The sequence below is a fragment of the Pseudophryne corroboree genome (genome assembly GCF_028390025.1).
Source record: "Pseudophryne corroboree isolate aPseCor3 chromosome 3 unlocalized genomic scaffold, aPseCor3.hap2 SUPER_3_unloc_6, whole genome shotgun sequence".
Classification (NCBI taxonomy): Eukaryota; Metazoa; Chordata; class Amphibia; order Anura; family Myobatrachidae; genus Pseudophryne; species Pseudophryne corroboree.
This window is the reverse complement of record NW_026967552.1, coordinates 1917812-1932216: the sequence shown is the minus strand read 5'-3', so window position 1 is coordinate 1932216 and position 14405 is coordinate 1917812. Positions and strand designations below refer to the sequence as shown.

Below are 14405 nucleotides of genomic sequence, written 5' to 3'. Positions count from 1 at the left end.
CGACAGGAGACAGGCAGGTGGGCAGCAGGGTGGGGGTAGCAGGAGACAGGCAGAGGAAAGGCGACAGGAAACAGGCAGGTGGGCAGCAGGGTGGGGGTGGCAGGAGACAGGCAGGGGAAATGCAACAGGAGACAGGCAGGTGGGCAGCAAGAGACAGGCAGGGGAAAGGCGACAGGAGACAGGCAGGTGGGCAGCAGGAGACAGGCAGAGGAAAGGCGGCAGGAGACAGGCAGGTGGGCAGCAGGGTGGGGGTGGCAGGAGACAGGCAGGGGAAAGGCGACAGGAGACTGGCAGGTGGGCAGCAGGGTGGGGGTGGCAGGAGACAGGCAGGGGAAAGGCGACAGGAGACAGGCAGGTGGGCAGCAGGGTGGGGGTGGCAGGAGACAGGCAAAGGCGACAGGAGACAGGCAGGTGGGCAGCAGGGTGGGGGTGGCAGGAGACAGGCAGGGGAAAGGCGACAGGAGACAGGCAGGTGGGCAGCAGGGTGGGGGCGGCAGGAGACATTATTTGTTCTCAGGAGATTGAATCATTTCTTAATCATTTGTAATAAAAGTTAAGTATTATTCTTTGAGAATATCTCATTATTTCTTCACAAGAGTGCGCCCACAAAGAAGTCTACTTTCTTTCTCTTGTCACTGTGACACTCCCAGGTCCCCGTCACCTCCCCAGTCATGTCCCTGTATTATTACTATAGATATGTGATGTCACTGTGACACTCCCAGATCCCCTCACCGCCCCAGTCATGTTCCTGAATTATTACTCTATATATATATATATATATATATATATTGACAATGCTAAATTCCTTTGTCGTATAAACAACCCTTTATGAAGTCTAAGAACACTGTACGCTGTTTGCTTAAGAAGTACCGTAATGGTACGCTAGTTGCGTAACGATCGCTCAGCCGTAGGCGAGACGCTCAAGCGTCACGTTCGCTCACGGCCCAGTGATCACAGGACACGTTATTGGCTATGACTAGAGTAATGATTCGCTATGGCGTAGCATACGCTCGAGACCACGAGGAGGTCACCAGCGGCGCAGACGCTCACAACGCTATACCTTAATGTTTAAACCTTATACCAATGAAATACACAGAATACCTTAATGTGAGCACAGGGTGTAAGTGCAACCTTGTGTAACCTGACTAACTACAAAGCTGCTTGAGCGTCACCGACGCTCAAGTGAACACTTAACACTATAGAAAATACACAGATACTGGTTTAGGTTCCAAAGCCTATTAACTGTATTATATCTAATATATTTGTAAAAGGGGATAACAGTACAAATGATACACTACAATATAACAGAGACTTCCTAACCACAGAACTAAACAATAAATACAAAAGGACAATACTACACTGACCTAAATGCAATACAATACAATACTATCTAATACAATACAATACTATCTAATACAATACAATACTAGCCTAGTCTAGGGGAGATATGAGAGAACAGAACAGGGAGAGAGAGAGAGAGAGAGAGAGAGAGATGAGAGAAATTGGCTCACAGAAAGACAATGGTTACGGAGAGAAACTTACGCACAAAGGGTATGATCGCCTGCGCCTCGATATCCAGCTCCCGGCTATCAGCAGATAACCGTTGATGAGAGAGTGAGAGCTGGATGTGGTCGGCCTGCCTATTTATGCCCCACACACAATGCAATCTCCTGGTCCTACAATCCCATTGTCCATTGGCCGAAGGAATTCGGCCCTGCATCATAACAAAAGGTCATAGGGTGATTCATACAGGTGGGCTGTGACGATTTCAAACAGCTCAGGTGGGTGGGGAACTAGGTTTCCCGCCGCATACCTGAGTATGAGTAAATAATAGAAATGGACATAAACTTCTTATGTCCATTACTATTCGCACGAGCGATTAATACGCTCCAAACCAACACCGGAATATTGCTAATTAAATACTCTTCCGATGGGTACCAAACACTGCTGTATGATTCCTGTCAGACCCTTCGTACAATACAAAGAGGGATTCCTTTAAACAGGGACCTTCTATTTTAACCAAACTTTCAGAATCTATCAAGGGGACCATGATCTACAAACTACATTAATTGTGAACATTTGTAACGAATGAGTCGCACGCTACGACTACATAAACTCTACCGTAAATACGCATACCGCGCCTGCGAGTGCACGCTATCGCGGGTATGCGCCTTCACGGGAGAGCGTACGCATGCGCAGCGCGGACCAGTGTGCGGTGCAAATATGGCAATGTGCATAGAGACATTTTTCTGACTTTGACAGTCCACCCTTTGGCAGTCAATAATAACTGCCACCTTCTAAAATATTTAAGGAGAAAAATGTAAGTCAGGGGTTAATTGATTTCCATGGTTGGGTAGGGGAGAAGAGTGGAGTAGGTGTGAAGAGGGTATGACCTAGTGAGAAAGCAGAAGCATGTGTGTATGAGTCCATGTTTGGAGGGTCATGTATCATCGTGCCGTACGTGTGGTAAATCAAGCTTCGAGGTATTGCGAAGTATACATTTGAATTCCTTCTTATCCTGTGGTACAGGTCTGTGGATGGGCTGTCAAACTCTACCGAGCTCATTTCGGCTGTGGTTGTAACAAAATGGGGATGCACATTTTAGTTGATGATACATGAATGGGGGAGGTATGTGGTTGCTGATATCTGTGCCTGTATTCCCTATCGTCTATGTGTGTCGTTACCTGAGGGTTGTAGAGATGAAGATAAAGAACACTTACGAAAAATGCAATGATATTCTATGTCAGGGAAATGTACACCTGTTGTTGAAGTTGTGTTCGGTATCTGTTGAGAGTCGTCTTCTTTGCGCTGTTTTGCTCCTTAGGCATGAGCAACAAGCTTTGTCAGTGCCATCAGATTTACAAAAATGTTGGGCTAGCGTGAGTTTAAAAATACTAGGGAAACTGGGGATCCATGGCAAAGTTCATCAAGTGTCCATATTTAAAGTTGTCAAATCTTCTTCTTTGGTGCTTGTCTGTTGTCTGTATAGCGTCTCGTCAACTTCCTCGTCCAAGGGGGTCTTTGTATCTTGGAGAAAAGCAGAAAAACAGGTGAAAGAAACGGACCGTATAATCGCATTTTCATCACATTCTGGTTTCTATCATTGGGTCATAAATCAAATCCAGGTTAATTACAGTTTCCTCGCTCCTCAAGCTCATCACTCTTGTACTTTGTTTGCACCTCATTAAAGCCTGCCCGCATCTAAATATCAATCCAATCGATATAATGACACCCAAGATACATAGTAGAAACTTTCCAACATCCATTATGACTCCTTGAGCCCAGTCTCCTAAACCGGAGAACCAATTTCGCGGGTTCAACCATGACACCCAACCAGTCAGCTCATTACCTACAGCAGCAAGGGTGAGATTGTGTTTTCGACGAAATTCCCACTTTAATTGCAGAATATCATCCATCTTTTGGTCTATGACCTCTACCGGATCCTCGGTGCTATTTGTGATATACGTGCAACACTTTATGCCGTACTGTGTTGCCAATGTAACACAATATCCGCCTGTTACTGCTGTAAGATAATTAAGAACCATCCTATGCTGAACTAGTTCTGTTTTGTAAGCTTGAAGTTCTCTTCCAGTGTATCTAAACGTGTCATCATACATTTCAGTGATATTATCTAACAAATTGGCGAGTGCGGAAATGTATCTATAATTCATCACTCCTCGAGCGGTACGAGTGAAATCTAACGCTACCAGAACCTGAATCCCGGTGGATTCATGGATAAGATCAGAGGCCGGATGCTCTAACCTTTCTGACAGTTGTCTTTTAACTCGGTGCTCGTAATGAGTGTGAGTATAAGGAGCTTGGGCACCACGGTGTATGTCCTTCATTTTGTCATGTGTAACAGTCATCACTTCAGGCAATACTTTTCCAATGTAACACAATCCTTCAGAGTTTGGGGCAAGCCACTTGTACGCCTTTCTCCCGCATATGAAATATGCATCATCGGGGAGAACATAAGGGACGGAGAAGGACATGATCATGTTACAAACCTTCCAGGTGAAATCTCCTGACCCTAATTCTTCCATCTGCTTAATGCACGTATCGGTTTGTACGATATGTGCACAGTATCCTGGTGATACCTCTCCAACTCTAGTAATCCTATTTCCTAAGGTATATCGATACCGGAAAGATTTTCCTCTACTGGCTATGTGGCGTACGAGCTCTGTATCTGTAGGCATTCTATCTGCTCTGTGTGAAAAGGTCATGGTAAGGTTGCTCCACGACACTTCCCAATTTCCCGGTTTTCTGGGATTGGAGATGTTGAAACATAAGAGGGACCTATCCACATGGTATTGGTGGAGCTTCAAACTAGGAGGGCTGGAGATGTTAAACCTCCGATCCACCGGTCTCCCACCACTTAGCTCAAGTACCTCCCCTAACGTTAAAGGAAATGGTACTAGCCCTGATTTGCTGTGACCCTGAGGTACTTGAGAGCATACCCAACAATCTGTTTGGTTTAATACGCTACCCACTAAGGAGTGATAGTCACTCAATGGATGCCGGTCCATATGGATATTAAAACTGGATTGGCATTTCTTTATGCATCCATCTTCAACCAGATTATCACAGAGCCTACAGATACAATTTTCTTCAGCTAACAATCCATCACAATTTCTTCTATCGGATCGTTTTCTGATACTCGCCTTTGCTTGTTGGTTTGGTTGATCTTGGAAAACTACGCCTCCATCATCATAATCGGAACCCATTCCAGAACCTCTCTCGACCTCTATGGTACTCTCGCCGGAACAGACTGCTCTGGTCAACATCATGGTTAACATCAAAATCCGGATCACAGTCTCTTGGGGCAAGTCCATCTTTGAGGAGAAAATAGAGAAGAATGAGAAGGGGGAAAAGAAATTTTTTTAAGGGAGAGGGGCTGGGAAGTGGGGAAAAACAATAAAAGGGAGTGGGGAGTCGACAACTGCTTCCGGTCTTCAAGGCTCAGGTGCCGCCTCAGTCCTCCTGGAACAGACACTCTAGTGATACAACCTCTACCGTCTGTTCCTTATCACGGGACTTCTCTGGATCAGCAACCTTTTTGCAGTGGGATGAATGGACCCAAGTCTCTCTCTCAGCAACCTTCAATGCTGTGGTGCTAGTCAATAAGACCTGGTATGGTCCTTCCCATCTATCAATAAGACAACCTGAGCGTAGAAAATTTCGTATCATTACATAATTCCCAGGTTCAATGTCATGACAATTACTATCTGGTAAATCAGGAATCACCAACTTCAGATTATCATTTTGACTCCTCAACTGCTTACTCATGTTAATCAAGTACTTTACAGTTACTTCATTGTTACATTTCAAATCATCCTGAGGGTTAATCATGACGTGCGGTTGTCGACCAAACAAGATTTCAAAAGGAGACAGATTAAGAGGGGACCTGGGAGTGGTTCTGATGCTATACAAAACAATGGGTAAAGCTTCTGGCCACGTCAATCCTGTCTCTGTCATTACTTTACTCAATTTATTTTTAATAGTGCTGTTCACTCTTTCGACCTTCGCACTCGCCTGTGGACGGTACGGAGTGTGCAGCTTACTATCAATTCCCATCAACTTACACATTCCTTGAAAGACATCACCTGTAAAATGGGTACCCCTATCACTTTCAATGATTCTAGGGATACCATATCTACATACAAATTCCTGCACAATTTTCTTAGCTGTAAACATGGCAGTATTTGTAGCTGCTGGAAATGCTTCGACCCAATTCGAGAAAACATCTATACAGACAAGTACATATTTCAAATTTCGACATGGGGGTAATTGAATGAAGTCAATTTGTATTACCTGGAAAGGGCCGCCGGCAGGTGGGATATGGGATGGTTCTGTAGGTATTGCTTTTCCAATATTCTTTCTCAGACAGGTAAGGCATGACATTGCTCTTTTACCCGCATGAGAGGAGAATCCTGGGGCGCACCAGTATGCTCTTACCAATTTGCACATCCCCTCCTTGCCTAGATGAGTCAGCCCGTGAGCTGCTTCAGCCAGACATGGAAGGTATGCCCTGGGGGCCACCGGTTTACCATGTCCATCCGTCCAGAGCCCTGAGGACTCCTGGCCATATCCCTTTGCCTTCCAGACTGCTCTTTCCTGTGTGGAACACAAATTCTGCATCTCACACAACTTTTGTGTGTTGATGGTATTAAATACCATCAGTTGTGTGGTGTCTGTCTGTATGGGGGTAGCAGCTGCAAGCTTTGCGGCTTCGTCTGCTCGGCTGTTACCAAGTGACACTGGGTCTTGACTATATGTATGTGCTTTACATTTGATAACAGCCACTCTGTCGGGTTCCTGTATCGCTGTTAGAAGCCTTTTTATATGAGCTGCATGCGCTATCGGTGTGCCAGCTGCCGTCATGAAATTTCTGAGCCGCCATAGGGCTCCGAAATCATGGACTACCCCGAAGGCGTATCTAGAATCGGTGTAGATATTGGCTGACTTACCCTTAGCCAATTCACATGCTCTGGTTAGGGCGACCAGTTCAGCAACCTGGGCTGAGTGAGGTGGGCCTAGCGGTTCCGCTTCTATGGTGTCTTGGTCATCTACGACTGCGTATCCAGTACACAAGTCTCCCGAGTCTGACTGTCTGTGACAACTACCGTCCGTGTAGAACGTGAGTTCTGCATCTTCCAGTGGATTGTCACTGATGTCAGGCCTTGCGGTAAAATTTTGGGTCAAATATTCCATACAATCATGTGTATCTTCCTTTGCATTAAATCCTCCTTCCCCATCACTCTCACCTTCCACCCTTTGTGTCTGACCAGGCACACCTGGGAGAAATGTTGCAGGGTTTAATGCACTGCATCTCCTTATGGTGATGTTTACTGGGGCCATTAATGCCAATTCCCATCTTGTAAACCTTGCTGATGAGACGTGTCTGGTTTGGGCAGAATTCAATAAGGCAGATACCGCATGCGGTGTATGGATTGTGAGGTTGTGGCCTAGCACGACATCTTCGCTTTTTGTCACTAGCAATGCTATCGCCGCAACGCTACGCAAGCATGTGGGGAGGGATCGCGCTACCGTGTCTAGCTGAGCGCTGTAATATGCAACTGGCCTGCTGGCATCACCGTGTTTTTGTGTTAGTACACCTGCTGCGCACCCAGCACTTTCTGTTCCGTATAGTTCAAAGGGTTTCCCATAGTCTGGCATACCTAGTGCTGGTGCCTGCGTTAGGCATTGCTTGAGTCTCTCAAATGCTGTTTCAGATTCGTCTGTATGCGAAATCCGATCAGGTTTGTTTGAAGAGACCATTTCCTGCAAAGGTAGCGCCAATATGGAAAACCCTGGGATCCAATTACGGCAATACCCACACATTCCTAGAAACGTCCTGATCTGTTGCTGGGTTTGTGGCAGTGTCATGTCTCTAATGGCTTGGATTCTATCAGCGGTCAGGTGTCTCAGTCCTTGTGTTAGACAGTGTCCCAAATATTTTACCTTAGTTTGGCATAATTGTAACTTGTCTTTGGAAACCTTGTGACCTGTGTCTGAAAGATGAAACAGGAGCTGTTTCGTATCCTTCAGGGAAGCTTCCAATGAATCAGAACACAGTAGTAGATCATCCACGTACTGTATCAACACTGATCCACTCTCCGGTTGGAAAGACTGTAAACAATCATGCAAAGCCTGAGAAAATATACTTGGACTATCTATGAAACCTTGGGGTAACCGAGTCCACGTGTATTGGACTCCTTTGTATGTGAATGCAAACAAATATTGGCTGTCAGGGTGCAGAGGTACCGAAAAGAATGCGGAGCAGAGGTCAATAACAGTGAAAAATTTGGCAGTGGGAGGAATTTGCATTAGGATGACAGCTGGATTAGGCACTACGGGGAACTGACTCTCAACTATTTTGTTAATCCCCCTTAGATCTTGCACTAGCCTGTAACCCCTCCCCCCACTCTTTTTAACAGGGAAGATGGGACTATTTGCTGTGCTGGACGTTCTTACTAGAATGCCCTGTTGTAGCAAGCGCTCTATTACTGGGAAAACTCCTAACTCCACCTCTGGCTTCAGAGGATACTGTGGGATTTTTGGAGCTATCCTACCATCTTTTACTTGTACAACTACTGGAGCTACGTTTGCCATTAATCCAGTGTCCTGTCCATCTTTTGTCCAAAGTGACTCTGGTATCTGAGATGTCATCTCTTCTACTTGGGATGGATTCCTATTTGTCAAAATGGAATGTGACATTAATTTTGATGGGGAGTCTAACATGTCTCGTACCTCCTGAGCGTGATTCTCAGGGATGTCCAAGAATACACCTTCAGGAGTACAATAAATGACGCAACCCATTTTACATAGTAAGTCTCTACCCAGGAGATTAGTTGGTGCCGATGCAGCCAGCAAAAAGGAATGCTTGGTATGCAAAGGCCCTATTGTAATCTCGGCTGGTTTGCTAACAGGGTAGTGCTGGACTACTCCTGTTACTCCCATGGCTGGAATTGTCCTACCAGTGGTTCTCATGCCCACTGTCGAATTTATCACTGACTTGGCCGCCCCTGTGTCTACAAGAAAGTTTAAAGTTTTTCCAGCTACATTGATTGCAATTTCTGGTTCACTTCCAAGGCTGGCAATCAACTTAACTGGCTGCAGATTACAGGTATGGCCACACCCCTATTGGGTATGCTGACCTCCCTGAATCCCGCTGGCAGCAACTACTTGTGAGGGAGTTAGCTGGGAACTACCAGAGGCATGCTAATCTCTGTTCGGGGGGTATCTTTTTGTTTCCCCTGTATGTGGCTCAAAACTCCGCCTCTGTGGACCCTGCTCCCAATGTCGTGTGTTGTGTTGTTGTCTAGGGGGTTGAAAAGATCTTTGTACATTCTTTGTTCTACATTCTCGTGCAAAGTGTCCCGGTCTGTTACAAGAAAAACATGTTATTACACTTGCCTTACCCACAGGATTCGGTGGTACATACGCAGGCTGCTTTGTGGTCAGCGCCTGTATACTTACGGACATCAACTTATCACTTTGCGACTCCCTGTGCCTAGTGATATTTCTGTCGTGATCAATAGCAGCCTCTCTCAAGCCGGACACTGACAGACCTCGCCAGCATGGTTGCGTGGTCTGTACCCTAGCTTTCAATGTTTCTTTCAAACCATCCATCAGTACAGATACTGCTACTTCTCGATGGTTTGGGTTGGTCTTAATGTCTTCTATACCAGTGTACTTTGCCATTTCTAATAGTGCCCGGTGAAAATATTCTGTTGCCGTTTCGGACTCCTTTTGCTTAATGGAAAATATTTTATTCCATTTAACAACGGCTGGGAAATACTCCTTTAGCTGTAAATTTATCCTTTTTACATTATCCTTGTTGTACACGTCTGTAAGCGGTACATCTTTATCCAATGCACAGTCAGCTAAAAATTGAGTTGCGTCAACATTGGAAGGTAAACAAGCTCTTAGCAGTATCTGCCAATCCTTGTTGTTGGGTTCTACAGTGTTACCTAGATCCCTGATGTATTTTTGGCTAGCAACTAAATCCTTCCTGGGGTCAGGAAATTCGGACACTATTGTTCTTAATTCCATTCTGGAAAATGGAGTGTACATGGCAATGTTCCTTATGGGAGTGGCTCCAGACACATCTGTTTTTCCATTGGGAACTGCTATTACCCTTACAGGAGCAATTCTAACAGCCTCTTCCTGTGTAGATTCTACAGCTTGTTGTGGTACAATTGTTTCAGTGTAGTGCATGGTGCCGTACTTACCCGTTGACACGACCTCACCTATCCCTCCGCTAGGGGCTTTCACTAATCTCGTGGGTGTCGCTGTGCCTACTGTGGTCTCTGCTATGGTGGCTGCAAGAGAGAGAGCTGAAATTGTTGCTGAATCGTCTTCTTGATCACACTCCTGAGGAAGGTTCAAAACAGGGTACATCTTGCACGGGTTAATACTTGCATGAGTTATTTGGTTAACATCATTAACATTTACAAGGTTACTAAGAGTTTTTGTTTTATAACCCAGTGCGTTTCTCTCCGTAATCAACTTCTCTCCTGCAATGTATGGTGGAGGAGGAGCTGTGGCTATCAGCTTCCTGACTGCCCCAGATCCTGCCGCCAGAGCCAAACCTCTCTGTATCTCACCTTCCTGGTGCCATAACTGTAAATAATCATGATGCTGAATTCGTCTCTTTGCTGATTTTACGAGACATATCCTCCTCCTTAAATTTTGTAACACTTCTGGACTAAAGCTACCTATTCTTGGGAATTTGTCCCTGTCTTGTACAGTCATTCTCTCCCATTCATCACATAAAGATTCGGTGTGACTTCCATATTTTTCACACATTACATATCGTGCCGACCCAACTGGTCGGTTCACAGAATCAACCTGAACCAGGGTTGATCGCCCCCTACCTGAGCAACTGGCCCCCATAGTCTGCAGGTGTTGCTTAGTCCTCCTTGGATCTCTGTATCAAGGTTTTCAGCAAGCCTTTTCAGACAACCAAATTACTCCACAGTAGGCCGGCGGTGGCGGTTTACCGAGTACCCCACTCACTCGCCCACCTCGACCAATACGACCTGATCACACCGACGTGGTGCTGGCGTACTCGATACAGGGCCCCTATGGAACCTTCAGTTTACTGGAACATATGAGGGTTACCCGCAGGACACTTACTCTTTCCAGTAAAGTTGGGGTTGTTAGATAGTTCCTGAGTGACCAGCGAACTTCCCTTCCAAAAATAAAAAATTACACAAATCACGTCAGAATGTACAAATAGCGTTTGTGACCACTTTACTCTAATGGTATTAGGTCAGATTACTAACTACTGCACACAATTACGTGCGGTCCAATCGTTCAGTACACAAGCACTACTTGTTATGTACTGAATGATCAAATGGAATCGATGTTTCCGGCCGCGATTCCTTCAGCAAGAGCTTGTATGGCCTATATGGGTTCTGCACCAACACCCCAGGCGTTGTGCCACTGGACTTTTATAGCGGACCTTTTACCTTACGACCTCCTGGTCTTGTTACCTTATGACCTCCTGGTCTTGTTACCTTATGGTCCGCTATACTCTAATGCTCAAATATTATTTAACCAGGGATGCCTCCCTAGCCACCGTATATGTCACTTACACGTATGTCCCTTGACGAGTACCCGGCTTTCCTTTTGGTTCCACCTTAAAGTTGTATAAACTTATGTATACAAAACCACACTCACTCAACACATGTACACTTTGTTTCTATATCTATTTCTGCGCAGAAATTGTCTTCAGTCCAACAGTGTTACCAATTAGGAGCAGGATCTGTTAAACTAAATTTCAGATTTTTTTCCAAAAATAGATTTGCGTTATTTACCGCGTCGCGTTATCTACCGCTGTGCGTTACTTATCGCCTTTGCGCTAATTATCGCTTTGCGCTAATTCAACTTTTCGTGACTTGAGCTACGTGAGCGTAACCGGACGCTACGTTGCGTAATGTACGCTGCGTGCGTCTGCCTTTTGGATTGCGTACGCTAGTCTTTGTTAGCGACACGTGTACGCAATGCAAAGATCCACCGTAACACAATATATACTTTTATCAATGTAAATGATCCCTGATCATCTACCGCAATCCACACTGACTGCCTTGTCTCCTAGACAAATCGTGTGTTGTTCTATACTTTAACTATTACCTTTACTATGAAATAGCAGCAAATCTCTTTTTAGCACTTTCTATCAACTATAAAAATTGGCAAACAGGAATAGTGATATACGAAATTGAAAAAAAAGAAATGCAGATAAATGTATGCGTGCGTGTATACGCAAGACAGAAGAGAAATAAAACAGTTTTTAAAAGACACAAGCGTTTTGTTCTTACTTCCGGTTCCCGGATTCCTTCAGCACTCTTTATCTAAGCGAAGCAGACGCTTATCCCGTCAGCACTGGGAGACAACCTCCCACCCTTTGCTGGGGGATAATGTCTGCTGATCTACCTAGTGCAGATATGAGAAGGATAGGACGAGTCCCCAATTGACAATGCTAAATTCCTTTGTCGTATAAACAACCCTTTATGAAGTCTAAGAACACTGTACGCTGTTTGCTTAAGAAGTACCGTAATGGTACGCTAGTTGCGTAACGATCGCTCAGCCGTAGGCGAGACGCTCAAGCGTCACGTTCGCTCACGGCCCAGTGATCACAGGACACGTTATTGGCTATGACTAGAGTAATGATTCGCTATGGCGTAGCATACGCTCGAGACCACGAGGAGGTCACCAGCGGCGCAGACGCTCACAACGCTATACCTTAATGTTTAAACCTTATACCAATGAAATACACAGAATACCTTAATGTGAGCACAGGGTGTAAGTGCAACCTTGTGTAACCTGACTAACTACAAAGCTGCTTGAGCGTCACCGACGCTCAAGTGAACACTTAACACTATAGAAAATACACAGATACTGGTTTAGGTTCCAAAGCCTATTAACTGTATTATATCTAATATATTTGTAAAAGGGGATAACAGTACAAATGATACACTACAATATAACAGAGACTTCCTAACCACAGAACTAAACAATAAATACAAAAGGACAATACTACACTGACCTAAATGCAATACAATACAATACTATCTAATACAATACAATACTATCTAATACAATACAATACTAGCCTAGTCTAGGGGAGATATGAGAGAACAGAACAGGGAGAGAGAGAGAGAGAGAGAGAGAGAGAGAGATGAGAGAAATTGGCTCACAGAAAGACAATGGTTACGGAGAGAAACTTACGCACAAAGGGTATGATCGCCTGCGCCTCGATATCCAGCTCCCGGCTATCAGCAGATAACCGTTGATGAGAGAGTGAGAGCTGGATGTGGTCGGCCTGCCTATTTATGCCCCACACACAATGCAATCTCCTGGTCCTACAATCCCTTTGTCCATTGGCCGAAGGAATTCGGCCCTGCATCATAACAAAAGGTCATAGGGTGATTCATACAGGTGGGCTGTGACGATTTCAAACAGCTCAGGTGGGTGGGGAACTAGGTTTCCCGCCGCATACCTGAGTATGAGTAAATAATAGAAATGGACATAAACTTCTTATGTCCATTACTATTCGCACGAGCGATTAATACGCTCCAAACCAACACCGGAATATTGCTAATTAAATACTCTTCCGATGGGTACCAAACACTGCTGTATGATTCCTGTCAGACCCTTCGTACAATACAAAGAGGGATTCCTTTAAACAGGGACCTTCTATTTTAACCAAACTTTCAGAATCTATCAAGGGGACCATGATCTACAAACTACATTAATTGTGAACATTTGTAACGAATGAGTCGCACGCTACGACTACATAAACTCTACCGTAAATACGCATACCGCGCCTGCGAGTGCACGCTATCGCGGGTATGCGCCTTCACGGGAGAGCGTACGCATGCGCAGCGCGGACCAGTGTGCGGTGCAAATATGGCAATGTGCATAGAGACATTTTTCTGACTTTGACAATATATATATATGTGACATCAGAGTGACTATCTCAGACCCCCTCACCCCCATATGTCTTTATTAACAGGGCACCACCGGCTGCTGCTCCCTCTGTATAATAATAATAATAATAATAATAATAATAACAACTGTATTCCACAGGTTGCTCCTCCTGTATTATAATAATAACAGGACACCAAAGGCTTCTCCCTCTGTATATTAATAATAACAACAAGAGGACAACACAGCCTTCTACCTCTAAATAATGATAATAATAATAATAATAATAATAATAATAATAATAACAGGACACCACAGTCCACTCCCCCTGTATTATAATAATAATAATAATAATAATAATAATAATAATAAGAACTGTATTCCACAGGTTGCTCCTCTTGTATTATAATAATAACAGGACACCAAAGGCTGCTCCCCCTGTATAATAATAATAATAACAACAACAACAACAACAACAACAACAGGACAATGCAGCCTTCTACCTCTAAATAATAATAATAATAATAATAACAGGACACCACAGTCCACTCCCCCTGTATTATAATAATAATAATAATAATAATAATAATAATAACAACAATAACAACACACCACAGGCTGCTCCCTATGTATTATAATAATAATAATAATAATAATAATAATAATAATAATAACAACAACAACAGGACACTACAGGCTGCTCCCCATGTATAATAATAATATCAGGGCACCACAGGCTGCTCCCCCTGTATAATAATAATAACAACAACAGGACACCACAGGCTGCTCCCCCTGTATAATAATAATATCAGGACACTACACAGGCTGCTCACCCTGTATAATAATAATAACAGGACACCACAGGCTGCTCCCCCTGTATAGTAAGACGCCATTACCTGATCTCCACGTACACCGGGAGGCTGCAGAAGTCGATGAAAACTAATTTCATGTATGTGGAACGCACAGTCCGG

The 14405-nt window shown here is 44.4% G+C and overlaps 2 protein-coding genes across 2 annotated transcripts in view; one reads left to right on the top strand and one right to left on the bottom strand.

Moving 5' to 3' along the window:
• LOC134984503 (zinc finger protein 585A-like) overlaps positions 1–14405 on the bottom strand; it is a 593603-nt gene that overhangs the window by 238018 nt on the left and 341180 nt on the right. The window lies entirely within an intron of this gene.
• The window catches only part of LOC134984505 (zinc finger protein 260-like), a 123020-nt gene that overhangs the window by 75403 nt on the left and 33212 nt on the right, over positions 1–14405 (top strand). The gene's annotated exons all lie outside the window — the stretch shown is intronic.